Consider the following 13,397-nt stretch of genomic DNA (forward strand, 5'->3'; position numbering starts at 1 on the left):
GCTGCATTTTTAAGCAGATGCCACCTGCTTTAGTCTTATTAGGAAAGTTTAGTCATCACTGTGTCACATGTGGGTGTTAAAATGACATTTTGGATGTTATCTCATTAAATCAGCAGTGAAAGTCATTTGAAAACAAAGTTTCAGCATTAGTTGAGGAAAGAAAACTAAATCCACGGGTTATTATGTTTTATTGTGATCAGGGTAAAGCCTGGATCTCTCCTTTGTCTGTGAGTGAGGTTAGAGTGAGGGGTGTAGGGTTGAGAGTGAGGGCTGGAAAACCATCATCACATTAGTCACAAATGAGCATTAGCGTGGTTGTTTATTACAGCATTTACCTTAACATCACTTAGTTGATATTATGACATAAGAAAGAAAAAGTAATTCCCAAAACGATACTAGAATCATTTCAAATATATTTATTATATTTTTCTAAAAAACATTTATTATAAAAATCAGAAGTGAAGGGTGGGAGTTATATTTGAAATATTTTGTCATGTAAACCAACATCAGCTGCTGTTGGCTGGTCTCTGTTTAACGCGTGCCTATGAGACTGTCGCGTTATTTTGCGCCAGTAACAAATATCTCAAATATATTTCATCCAAATTAAATGTATTCAAGTTCTATTTAGGCTACTCACTATTCTCTTCACTGTGGGTTGATGTTGTTGTCTGCCGTTTTGAAATCCCACCTGGCAAACATTGCGGGGCTGTGAGGCCTGTGATGGAGCAGCACGTTGCACGGGTTGGCTCAGGGGACCAGCGGCGTTTATTAGCTGCGTTACAGTCTGGGAACGAGCTGCCGCAAGAGGCGGGACACGCTGCGCTGACGGCGCTGCACACCAATAAGCGGCGAAGTGACTATAAACAACCATGTAAAGACCTAAATAGAAATCAGTAAATGAACCTGCATGGCAATACTGCAAAACGATACATGAAAAATACGTTTAATTATTTTTTTTTTCTATTATAATTATTGTTATTGGAAAAACACGTCATTTCAATGTAATAATATAAATATAATAACTAATAAGCTACAAAATCTAAAAATCTTACACCAGATTATTAGTTATTAGTTATTATTGTTTGCAAAAAAAAATCACATAATGCAGGTTCAAATAAATTTAAACAAATGTATTATTATTATTATTATTATTATTATTATTATTATTATTATTATTATTATTATTATTATTATTATTATTATTATTATTATTATTATTATGTGACTGCTCCAGGATCAGCGATTACTAGAGAATGCACCTTATGATAGGGTGTCTAAGTTGGCCACCAATATTATTATATTTTAAAGGTGAAAAAAATAATTGACTTAGATTAAGGGGATTTCAAACTGATTTCTAATGTTTATATTTAATTAGTGGAGAGTTCAAAGTGTAAGAAAATGCCAGTGTGTTATGTAAAGCAGAAATAAGTTAAATATTAACACTGCGCTAAATGCACTGTACGTAGATATTGCACTGTTAAAATCTGATAGCTGATCTATATCACATGGTTCTCTTTTCATTTTTCTGTGATTTGCACTTTGACAAATTTGACAAATCTAACATAGTCTGGATGAAGCGTCAACTCCTCAGTGAGGAAACAACTGATTATTCAGACAGACTCCTGGACCAGCACGACGAGGAAGAACTTGTAGGATGCATTAAATCAGTCTGATGAGGAGTTTAGACGAGGGTCTCAGATCTGGCTGAAAGGATGCAGAGCAGCTCTTGAGCGATGCTATTCACTTGCTGGGAGAGAGAGGTCAGTGTCAGAGGAGTTCACAGGCCCCATCCCCATTCTTATGCTAAGGGATCATATACACAGGCTCCTTCAGTGGCTGCGGTGGCATAAACAGCTCAGAGCAACCTTCCCTCCAAAATCTCTCTCTCTCTCCTTCTTGAAGCAGAAACTGGTTTTGATTTTTAAATTCCCCAACTGTGTTAAGCATTTTAAAGAAGTGCAGAAATAAGCAGCTTTAGCGCCCTGGGTTCCACAGCTCTGCAGAATTCATTTTAAATTTAGCACTTTTTGGACTTTTACCATGGACACTATGTATACATTTAAATGTTCTAGACATTAACCTGTCCGTTTTAAGACCACTGGTCACTGGGGACTGACAGGAAATAGCCACTTAATTAGCTGCTCTTGACCTTTGGCTCTGACTCAGGCAGCCTCTGACCTCAGCCTCTTTATGGTCCTCTGGGGGACTGTCCAGATCATGATGCCTGATCCCTGTTGACCTGCAGGGGCTTCACCAGCAGGCCGCTGTCCAATAAAAGCAACATTTAGGCAAAGACACATTATTAGGCAATTACTACTACAGACATTTGACCGAACCCTGAAGCACGTATGACCGTTCCTGAAGCTTTTCTAACATTTGTGTGCAGGAGGAAACATGTTTTCACAGCATTTAGGGCAAATCCAGCAGAATACGAAGCACGTTTTAATGATGAAAATCACGCCAGCGTAACAGATTTTTACAAAATCATTTTAACATTTAGTCTTTCATTGCATCCAGGCTTTACAGAGGCTGATTTCACTAATTGGTTTCTGTTCATCCAGAGAGAGGAACTAATCACTGAAATCAGCAGCTGTAGTGTTAGGACGGATTGAAAGCTGCTGAGTCCTGAAGGGGCCTCCACCAGATACAGTTCACTACAGATCAAAGTCTCCTGTCTTCTTATTTACTATGTGCTGCGCATTTAATATTTCGACATTTATTCCTGTTTTTCTACATTTATATATTGTGAGTTTTATTTCAAAATTGGATCACATTTTATGTAATTTACAGCTACAACTCATCACTGATTTCAGCAGCCTATTATTGTATCATTAGAGTAAATTGTTATATTCTAAGCACCGAAGGGATTCCTCTATTGTGACGTCTTTTTGTTTTCTAGGCTTAAATGAGCCGTTTATTTATTTATTAACATCTTAAATCGAAGCCAAAAATAACGTGACATCGTTTTTCAGTCCACTCCCGTTTACAGGGGAATAAAAACAATACTCTGAACTCAGCTGTAATTAATCCACATGTCAGCTTTTTTTCCTCGTCACTTCCGAGTGTTATGCTTGTTTCCACATAAAGACACGGAAATAATCCCCCGTTGACCCCGCGCGTGTCCATCTGTTGTTTGACTCCGGACACAGATCAGTCGGACACTGATTGAGGTCCGACTGACACCAGCGCGGCTGGCTTGTAATCCCCAAACCTGATTAATCGTCAAAACTGGGTCCTGCTGAGGAGTCGGGTCTAAATCTGGAGTCCGTAAACAATGCATCGCAGTTTTTTCGTAATTCATATACAGATTGAAATAAAAAAAAAACGCCTGTTTTTATTTCGTTGCTTAGGGACGTTAGATTTTCGCCAAGCACAGCAAAACATCTGCACAATGCGACTGTTAACACGTTTCACCGATTAATAAATAATGAAGGCAATGAACAAAACCTTATTAGATTGTATATTTTCATAGCGGGCAGGGTCATTTTGTCCACTGAGTTTTGTGGCTGATGAACTTTTTTCTTTCCCACATTGATTTAACACGCGCTCCTCTGTCTGCCCCTCCTAATTAAAACTTAATGCGGGGTCTCACACACACACACACACACACACACACACACACACACACACACACACACACACACACACACACACACACACACACACACACACACACACTGCATTACCATGTGAATTAAAATACGAATCCCGCAGACCCATTTTAATTTCATTTTTCCAGATTAAAGATGAAACACCATCCTTTATAAATAGCTAGAATTCTTTGTTTACCATTGGAGATTTCCTTGACTCTTTGATCACCTAATTGCTTTAATTATTAACAAGACAGGATGGGATCGGATTAATATGTTCTTTATTTTGATTATGTGCCAATAATACATTTTGCATCACTGTTTCACACGTGAACAAATATGGTGAAAGCATGAGCTGTGACAAGTGAAATGTGAGAAAAGCATTTTTCAAAGAGTAAATGGTACAAACAATGGTTCCACGGTCCTACAGAATCTTTCAATGCAGACGAAGGCAGCAGATATATTTTAAGTTAAACAATCATTTGGACAGTTTTCCTAATAGCACTGTTTATTCGACAGATGATTCCTTTAGTTCATGTTGTGATTGGAGCAACAACAAACTGATGACGCTGTGGTTTGAAAGTTCCTGCAGACTCCAAAGGAGATCCTGTCCCATCCTGGGGAAAGATGATGGAGGCAATCATTAGCATGACAATCAAATTGGCTGCATAATCTCCAGTCATCTATGAACGTAAAATAATATTTCACATTTCTGGAAAAGAAAAAAAAGCAAGGGAACAAGGAAGAAAGAAAGAAAAAAAAATCCTACTCCTCTGGATAATAATTAGAACCTTGTTTTTTATACCGTTGCAAAGTGCTGAGCAGTCAATAAAAATGGCAAACACTTGCCATAAAAGCGATTATAAAAAAGCAATTGGCCAGAGGGAAAACAGCACATAAAAGGGCAAATGAAGAAAAGTGTCCATATAAAAGTGAATCTGTGGAGGTGCATCTGAAGGAGAAGTGTGTAAATGCAATAAGAATATTTCCGTCCTGTGTATTTTACCCTGATGTCGGTTAGTGTGTTTTGACCAAACTGAATTTAGCTGAAACTGTGGGCAGTGCTGCAGAAAAACAAACTTCCTTTTCATGCACTGTAAAAATCGGCCCCCTGTTCTCTGCATGTTGTTCTCCTCTCCCATTTTCAGGCTGTATGGACGGAGGGATCTCAAGGCTTTTATCCCCACGGGGAACCAGCCGAACTCTTTCTCTGTCAATTTTCACCCACTCCCCAATTCAGACGAGCCCTTTCTCCCACCAAGCCCACAATGAAGGATTTGTCCTCATTCCCTTTGTCCACCTCTGATATCTTTTTTTGACTGCTCCCTCTCTGCAGACACCATGCAGCGTATGCAAATACACACTCTTTTATTCGCGGGACCCCTCCCCTGAATAAACGCGGCCCTAAATGAGGCCACACTTGCACACATTTACAGGGGAGAGGGGGCACGGAAACACGCACATATTACCATCAGTAGATTTGCATGCTCACTCAGACACTGAACACTGAGCGATTTTAAACGATTCAGACATAAATAGATACTTACATATGTTATACTGCACATAAAATATATTATTCTACTTATATGTCTGTAAACGTTTATTCTTTCAATAGAAATGAAAACATCAGTGTAGAAATTTTACTAATATAGAGACACGTTTGTTATGTAATTTTACTGAGATGGAAGAGAATACTTTTTAACGTGTATTGTTCTATATGATGGATATACTTCTTTATTTTATTTTATTGTTATATTTTTGCTGCTTCTTGTTAAGCCTTTGGAGAAGAGCACAAAGCTCTTTATTTGCAGCATTAGTTATGTCCTTCTTCGACAAGTGTCTTTGACACAAACACACACACACACACACACACACACACACACATTGGCTTTCGCCTGTGTAGTACGTGACTGAAAAGCGAGACAGAAGCAGTTCAGCAGAAAGCACAGAGGAAGACGTGTCGCCGATCTCTAAAGGTGCGATGAATTACAACTGATGAACATAAAGTGGTCTCACAGTAAACATTCCCAAGCTGGCCCATGCCATCTGGGAGTATGAGTGAATGGGTCGGAGCCGCCCGCCCGCGTGCTCGTGTGTGTGTGTGTGTGTGTGTGTGTGTGTGTGTGTGTGTGTGTGTGTGTGTGTGTGTGTGTGTGTGGCGGGGGGTTGACGTCCACTGGACAGCTCTGACAGTTCGGCCTTTTCAGTCGTACATTACTGAGACGCTCGGCCTCTTCCCCATAGCAACGGTAGCAGAGGTCAAAGGCCACGTACCACCCAGACACCACCAACTCCTCCTCTGGGGCTCGGCGGTGGCCCGCAGACGCTTTCGGCCCCTCGGCCGGCAGCAGACAGACGGGCTGAACACCCGTGAACTTGAACTTGACTTGCTGAGATAGAGCTGTACGCTTCATCCACATTTGGATATGAATAGTTTCAGCTTTCCACCTTTCCACCACTTGTGGGTTAAGAATGGAGGGAAAGAACGTGCACGAAGAAAGAGGTCGCTCCAAGGATTCCCCATATTCTCCTCACCCTGGAACTCATCTGCCACTGATATGATTACAAAGGGCTACTGTATTAAAGGCTCAGGCACCTAATTCTCCTCCACTTTCATTGGAGCACACAGGACCCCTACTCAGGGACACCGCAGCCAACAGGCGTAATCTGAAAAGCCCGGGATGTAGAAACTTCCCTACATCTTCCACTAAGATACTTAACGTCGGGCTTTGTGCTAGATTAGTCTCGGCAAAAGTTGCATTAAAGCGGCCCGATGAGCCTCGCTTGACCCACATTGGACCTCATCCAAGACTGTGGACGGCCCTCGAGCCGGGCTTCGTATACACACACCTCAGCAGAGCCATTAAAACATTAATAGTGTCCACGCATAGTGAGGAGAATCCAAAGAGGGACCCAGGAGCTATATGGCATTAACATTTTATCACTACTATGGCTACGCCGCTGCACCCACACAGAATGGGAAGTGGGCACCAGCTCCCGTCACTTCATCATGTCACACATTATAATTTCCTCGCGCTGAAAAGTCCCGCCAAGAAAAGCAATACACGGTTAATAATGAATATCGGCGCGAAGAAAGGAAGGTAATCGTCCATATTCTACCTCTTTCTTAAGGGTGGAAATACATTTTGTGTCAAATTTACAGTTACACTAAAGGAACCGAAGAAGGACGAATGTATGTTTAAGTCACCGTAGCTCATATTCGGTCCCTAAATCCTCCCGATAGCGCGTTAAAGGCAGTGACCTCACTGTCCGGCCCCTGCTCGCTGCTTCCGCACAGCCTTGATTGAGAGCTCTTTGTTTCAGAGCAGATTAAAGGCAGACTGAGCAGTTCCACCAAACGTCCAGGTCCAGACGGGCCCGCAATACTGTATGAGCTCACGCGCCATAATTGCACGCTTGTTCCCTCGCCGTGCTGCAATTAGTAAGAACCTCGCAGTGAGGATTAGACGGATAAATATTCCGCGCGCGTTATATGCATGCATGCATGTAGCTCGTATTAATATGCCGGTAGTGTTGATGCCTCTGACAAATTAGCTTCAATCAGAGCTGCCGTCTTTCGATCTATCACACACAGCTGAGGACAAACCTCCCTCGTGAGCAAGCGGCTTCGCGGCTTTAGCATCAGCTAACACGTGCTAACTCCAGCATTAGCGAGGGGAGGGGGGGGGGGGGGGGGGGGGGGGGTGCTCCAACATGGCTGCCCATGTGCTCCGCTGTCTCCTTTGCATATGCGTCTCCATCTTTAACCCTTTCACCAGCAGCCGATCGTCGCTTTCACGTAGTGAGCAGCCGTTTCCACCCGTCCGAGACCCGCAACGGACACGTAGCGTAGCACTAAACGCGCTAAACTAGCTCCGCTAAGATTAATTTCTCGCCTTCACCTTTTCTTTCTCCCCCCTGTCGAATGTGCCCGAAGCAACGCGCTGTATATCAAAGATGAGCCGCACAAATGCAATTATAAAGACAGCTCCGCAGTGTGTTATGTGAATAAAGCGGGAGTAATCTCTTGACATGTGGGCTGCCCATGCTTTACATATCTCGCGGAGGCACGCGTACAGTACGGGGCTCATTAATAACCATTATGCCCAGGTTACATCACCTAGCTTGTTAGGCACACCCATCGTCTCAGCTGAGTCATCCGGCGCCATACGTGGTGCCGCTGACTGTACGCTGACATTTTCACGGCGTGCGTCTGGTTTTACAACCGCGGCGCGCGGCACATGTACAAATGTGATTTGGCTGGTGAAGGACAAATGGCATCCAGCCTGTGAACTCAGCAAGATAAAGAAAAGCATGGCTGGTATATGATAATGTAAAATGCATCTCTGTGTACTGTGTGTGTGTGTGTGTGGGGGGGGGGGGGGGGCACATGCTTCCATATGCGTAGAATGTACGAATGCATTTCTAATGTAGCAAAATCCTCCTCATTTAGCGGCCAAAAGCTGCATCTCCATGCCTTTCAGACATGCAGGGAGGGCTGAATAGTCTAATGAACAGTCAGGTGGCACTCCAGGGCCTGCACCCCCCCCCCCATCACACACATATCAAACACACATACACTTGCCCACACATTAAAACTCAGCGGCTCGCCCGACCCTGGTGATCTGCACGGCGGTCTAATGTCTCAGGCATCTGCTCATGTCTAGTCTGGAGGATCTTTCCCACCCTGCCCCCCAAGCCCGGGCCTGCTGCAGCACCAGCTCCCACAATGGTGGGAAAGCAGGCTTTTTTTTTTTTTGGAGGGTTAGGCGAGGAGGGGGGGGGGGGGGGGGGTTGCACTAAACAGCTATTGAGAAGGGGGAGAAAGTGCGAGAGCAGGGCTGAATGATAATGTGAAAATGCACGGCACCGTTCATTAACACACAAGCATTGCAGCTGCACATGTCGGCCCCGGACACACATGCTCACGTGTTGTTCTTCTTGTTTTTTTATGCTTCAGGTTGCGGCCGGAGCCTCCAGGGTTTCAGGACTCGCTAAGAGGAGACGTAGGTGTGACGGAGCTGGTGTCGAGGGCTAAAGTTACATTAGTCGCCCCTCACTTTTAGGCAGTTTCAAACAAACAGCTGAAACAAATAGATTCCACAAATAATCTTAAAAAGAGAATGTCTGTATAAATGGTGACTATAACTGAATAATATCTACATAGTATCGTTATTATTAGTCACAAGGAACTTTTGCTCGTGCAGTAAATTCAATATAACGTGGCTGTTGCCAAAGCAATAAATGGGAAATTATCCCAGCTGCCCCCTATCAGCTCTCAGCTAAATCCACCAGAGGGGACGGGCACATTAGCGCCGTTAAGTCGCCGCACCAAATATCGCAGGGCGAATTTACTAACAAAGGCTTGGGTTTTGCGCGGATTAATCTTGTCAGGTGGAAACGCGACGTCCACCGCTGCCTGGTGAGCATCAGAGAGCAAAGAAACACCGTGACGAGAGACGATGGCAGGTTTCCTTCAACCAGCGCCAGCTCATTAATTTTGTTTGTTAACCCAGTTTCCCCCTCCCACCATCACCACCAACCATCATTCTCTCTCCCCCCCAACACCCCCCTCCCCCCCTCCCTCTCCCGCCTCACATCACCCCTGAACTGCTAATTAGCAGGAGCAGGAGATAGAAGAGAAAAGGGAGAGTGAACGTGTGACGAGGGAGGAGATGGGAAGCGCTTCTTCTTTCTGTTGTCCTTTCGTTTGGTTCCCTCCCCCCATCACACACACACACACACACACACACACACACACACACACACACACACACACACACACACACACACACACACACACACACACACACACACGCTTGTGCCCACCAGCATCATTACCACTGGTAAACCATTAGAAAGCTCACCTCGCATGCCAGCCCAGCCATTTTAGGTGTCGTGGCAAGATCTCCCAAGATGGCTCCTGCGAGCGCGCCCATACTCCAGGGATCCTGCAGGGTCTTTGTCCGCCTCCTGGCACGGGCAAACGTGTCCCCCCCGTTGGCAGTGCAGATGGCATCAGAGGCTCGTGGGTAAAAAGGATGATGGTGGATGGAGGAGGGGGGAGGAGGACCAACCTCTTTTCCTCCTCTGCTCTTGTTTCTCTTTTAATGACGCTTCTGCCCGCATTGTGGAAAGGGACGATGGTTCGGTGTCGTCGGCGGAAAACCTGCAAAACGCGACGACGGAGGAGAGAAAACGGGGGAAATGAAACATTTTGTGCTGCATCATAACAGTATGATTGTGGCTCATTCAGCTAGCTGTGGGCGGCTGCCCTCGTCCTGTAGCGTGTGTGTACTTTGGTGCACTAAATGAATATCCGGTATGAAGAAAGCCTGCTTTGGCCCATAGCATAAATAAGCCTCAAGTGTTTTTGCTGCCATTCATTAACAGGAGGCGCACCGTGTTCACACAGCACCTGTAACAGAGGCCGCTCGGGAGCAAACTCGGACCGCGGCCCCTTCACATATCCAATATCTCGCTGTGAAACGAAGCAATTAGCCCGGTTTGACAGCGAGCCCGGGCCGCAATGGGTAGTTAACAGAGTGAATGAAAACTCATCTCACGCCGGTGCTCTTTAGGCTTTAGTGGCATTCTCCGGGCTGAGTGTATGCACCGCGCAGCACTGAAGTACCAAGTTGAAAAGTTCCTGTCTACAGGATGGGCCTGGCCTTCTCATTGAGCCAACACACAATGTGTCCTGAAGCCTCCCAGGCCTACTACAGCCTAGTCCACACGCCTAGTGTTTTTTTTAAACCCTGTGTGTGGGTGTATGCTGCTACACCACTCAGCTGTATTATTAGAACACAGCATTAAGCGTCCATGTTCCTTCACTTATGAAGATCTTGTTATTTTTTTACATACTGCAAATGGAAGACATGCTTTTAAATGAAAGGGTAAATTAATTGATCATTAAGGTTAAATAGCAGCCCTGATCAGGGAGGTGAGGCCGTAGAAAACAGGTAAACATTACAATTAATTAAGGCAAAGTCAATAATGCTGGTGACACCTGTTATTACTGCTATAAGAAGCCAAAACGTCTGCCGTGAAATCAGTCACATTCTGAGCCATAACCTGCTGAGTCACGTCAATCCACTGGAAAGGAGGAAAGTTTAGCAGTTTCTGTTCAACTCCACAGAGCGGCCTGTTTAACATGCGGCACCACGTTGCAGAGGAGCTGAATGGTCAGCAGCACCAAGCAGAATAAAACTGACTGTGGGCCCTTTGTCCCTCATGCTCCTCAGACCACGAATCCTCAGACTAAACTGAGGTGAGACTGTGAAACGCCTGGGCTCGTGAAGCTGCCTTTGTCTTTTCCTCCATCAGGCGAAACAATGCATCAAACATAACATCATCACATTACAACAGGTAGAATCATACATGCAGCCAGCAGATAATATTCCCATTTTAAAAGGGTTGAAAGTGTGTATCCGGAATTATAGAATGTTTTACAAAACAGATTTTGAATGTTAATGTTCTCCAAAAAAAAAAAACAACTTCATGAAGAGCACAAACACCTTCTTACCTTTTCTAAGTAAAGATGCACCCAGCTGATTTCGCAGCCTGTGGAGATGCTTGAACGTGACGCTGGGGAAGTCATTTCTACTTTCGGTTATCTAGCTTTATGACAGGCATTTAACACTCATACAGCTAGATAACCAAAGACAAAAACACACCTCCTGTCACTCCGCCAGGCCGCCGGCCCACACGTCTCACCTGCGGGGAGGCGAGGACATGTTAGTAGGCCTCCAATAAACACGCGCGTCTTTCCAGCTCCTTTGCATTATACCGAAATATCAGCTGAAGGCACGTAACGAGCAGGACGGCGAACGCCTCTCCGTGACATTCAAAAGAGACGCACGCGCGTAGATTATTAGTGAAACCCCCCTCAGTTCATGCAGGTGACTTTACAATTGTGTAAAATGCACATTGTACTGCAGCTGTATTTCAAAATAATCTCACCCAAAACATTATAATGTAAACGTACTAAAATAATATGACTAGCCAGTTTTTATTAATATAATGGGTCAGTCTCATATTTCCTGTAATTAGCATCCGACCGAATTTCTCTACATAAATAGACGTTAACGAACGATTTTAGGAGCTAATAAATGCTTAAAATTTATTTTTAACCGTCAGGTCACATTTCAGCTGTTTAATCGCTTTTTAAAACCTGCACAATTAGTTTATTCTTTACCAGTAGTTCATCTCCAAAGCAGGCCTGTGCTCTGCATAGCTAATCACCCTTTTATTCAATATATAATTTATTAAGAACATTGTTAAGACAAAATACTGACCTATAACGCTTTTTATTTAATAATTAATGCCATTCTAACGCGTTAGAATGGCAAACAATGATCACCTCAAAAATCACATACAGGCCTCGTTGAGAGAGTTAAATTTTCTTCACACGTGTAAACTGGTGGTTCTATAACATAGGATGCGACCATAGAACTCCAAGAGGCCTGAACAACATGACCATGACCGTGAACCCGAGACAGCAGGTTAAGTGATGCTCCGAGATCAACAGCTGACTCAGAGAGAAACCTAGAAAAAGAAAGAGCTATAGGCTTGAGGATGCGTTAATTTGCTCCCGGCTCTCTGATGCTCCTGGGGGCAACCAACCCCTACTTTTAATGAGAGTTGTGATTGGCCTACTTCTTCTTAAACTAGACTATTTCACATCGCAAGGATTATTCGCATAAGCTATTATAGCATCCAATTAGCTCGTGGCCATAATAATAGGCCAAGAAGCGGCGTATAATATTCTGGCACTTCACAGAACAAGAGGCTTTTATCTGTTTAGTGACGCTTTTGCGTGATTTTGGATCAAACGCAGGGGCGTTTCTGTCGGATTCCTGCTGCAAAAGATAAACTAAAATATAAACTGAGCCTGCATCATCTGTTTCCCGCAATAATCCGCATAAAACACAAACACAAGGCATGATAAAATATTCAAAGCTGGTAAAAATGCTATACGTGCAAATCCTTTCCAATTCCAGACGGGTGTCATTACCTGTTGGTGAGGAAAAGCGGAATCTGGGGACAAACGTCCTCAATTTAGTCTGGAATTGAACGTTCCAGGTGAATTTCTTCGCGTTTCCATCTGCTCCCCGTTGAGAGTCAGCGACGCTTTTCTTGGCCGCGTCCACTGTCATCGTCGGTTCTCCAGCTTCTGCTTCTCCTTCAGCCTGCGCGCTTCCTCTTCTGTCAACTCGCTCCCGCACTGACGTCATACCTGGACCATGCGACGAGCTGACCAATCACCGAGTCTGCTGGTCTCAAAGACTGTGACTGCTTAGAATGATATCTCACTCCGCCCTGTTTTCTCATCTTTCTGACTTTCTGTTTGCTGCTGCCTCTACAATTATAAGTGCTTGTCCACTACAACTACAACTACTGAACACGCTAAAATTTACAGCTGTTCCAATTTTAATTCGTTTCCTCATCATTTTGTCTACGTTAATTAAATTCGCGAGAATTGTAATTCAGGCAACGACTTGAAAAGACTTGTTTAAAGATTTGCAAAATCTAGCTTGACCTTCCACATTTCAGTTGATCTTAACATGATTTAGCATTCAGTATGTATATTTTAAATATATCTACTCAATGACTTAACTGTTGTACTTTTCACAAATCCTAGTATTAGAATTATGTTTAAATTGTCAACTTGATAAAATAAATGTGTGAAATTAAATATTTATAACACTCAAGTTAATGTGTAATAATCATTCTTTTTATTATTCACAGGAACTTGACTTCCCACAGTCCTTTGTTCACAGCATCTCACAAGCTCGAAGAAAATGT

Source organism: Betta splendens, chromosome 6 (assembly GCF_900634795.4).
Source record: "Betta splendens chromosome 6, fBetSpl5.4, whole genome shotgun sequence".
In the NCBI taxonomy this organism is placed as follows: domain Eukaryota; kingdom Metazoa; phylum Chordata; class Actinopteri; order Anabantiformes; family Osphronemidae; genus Betta; species Betta splendens.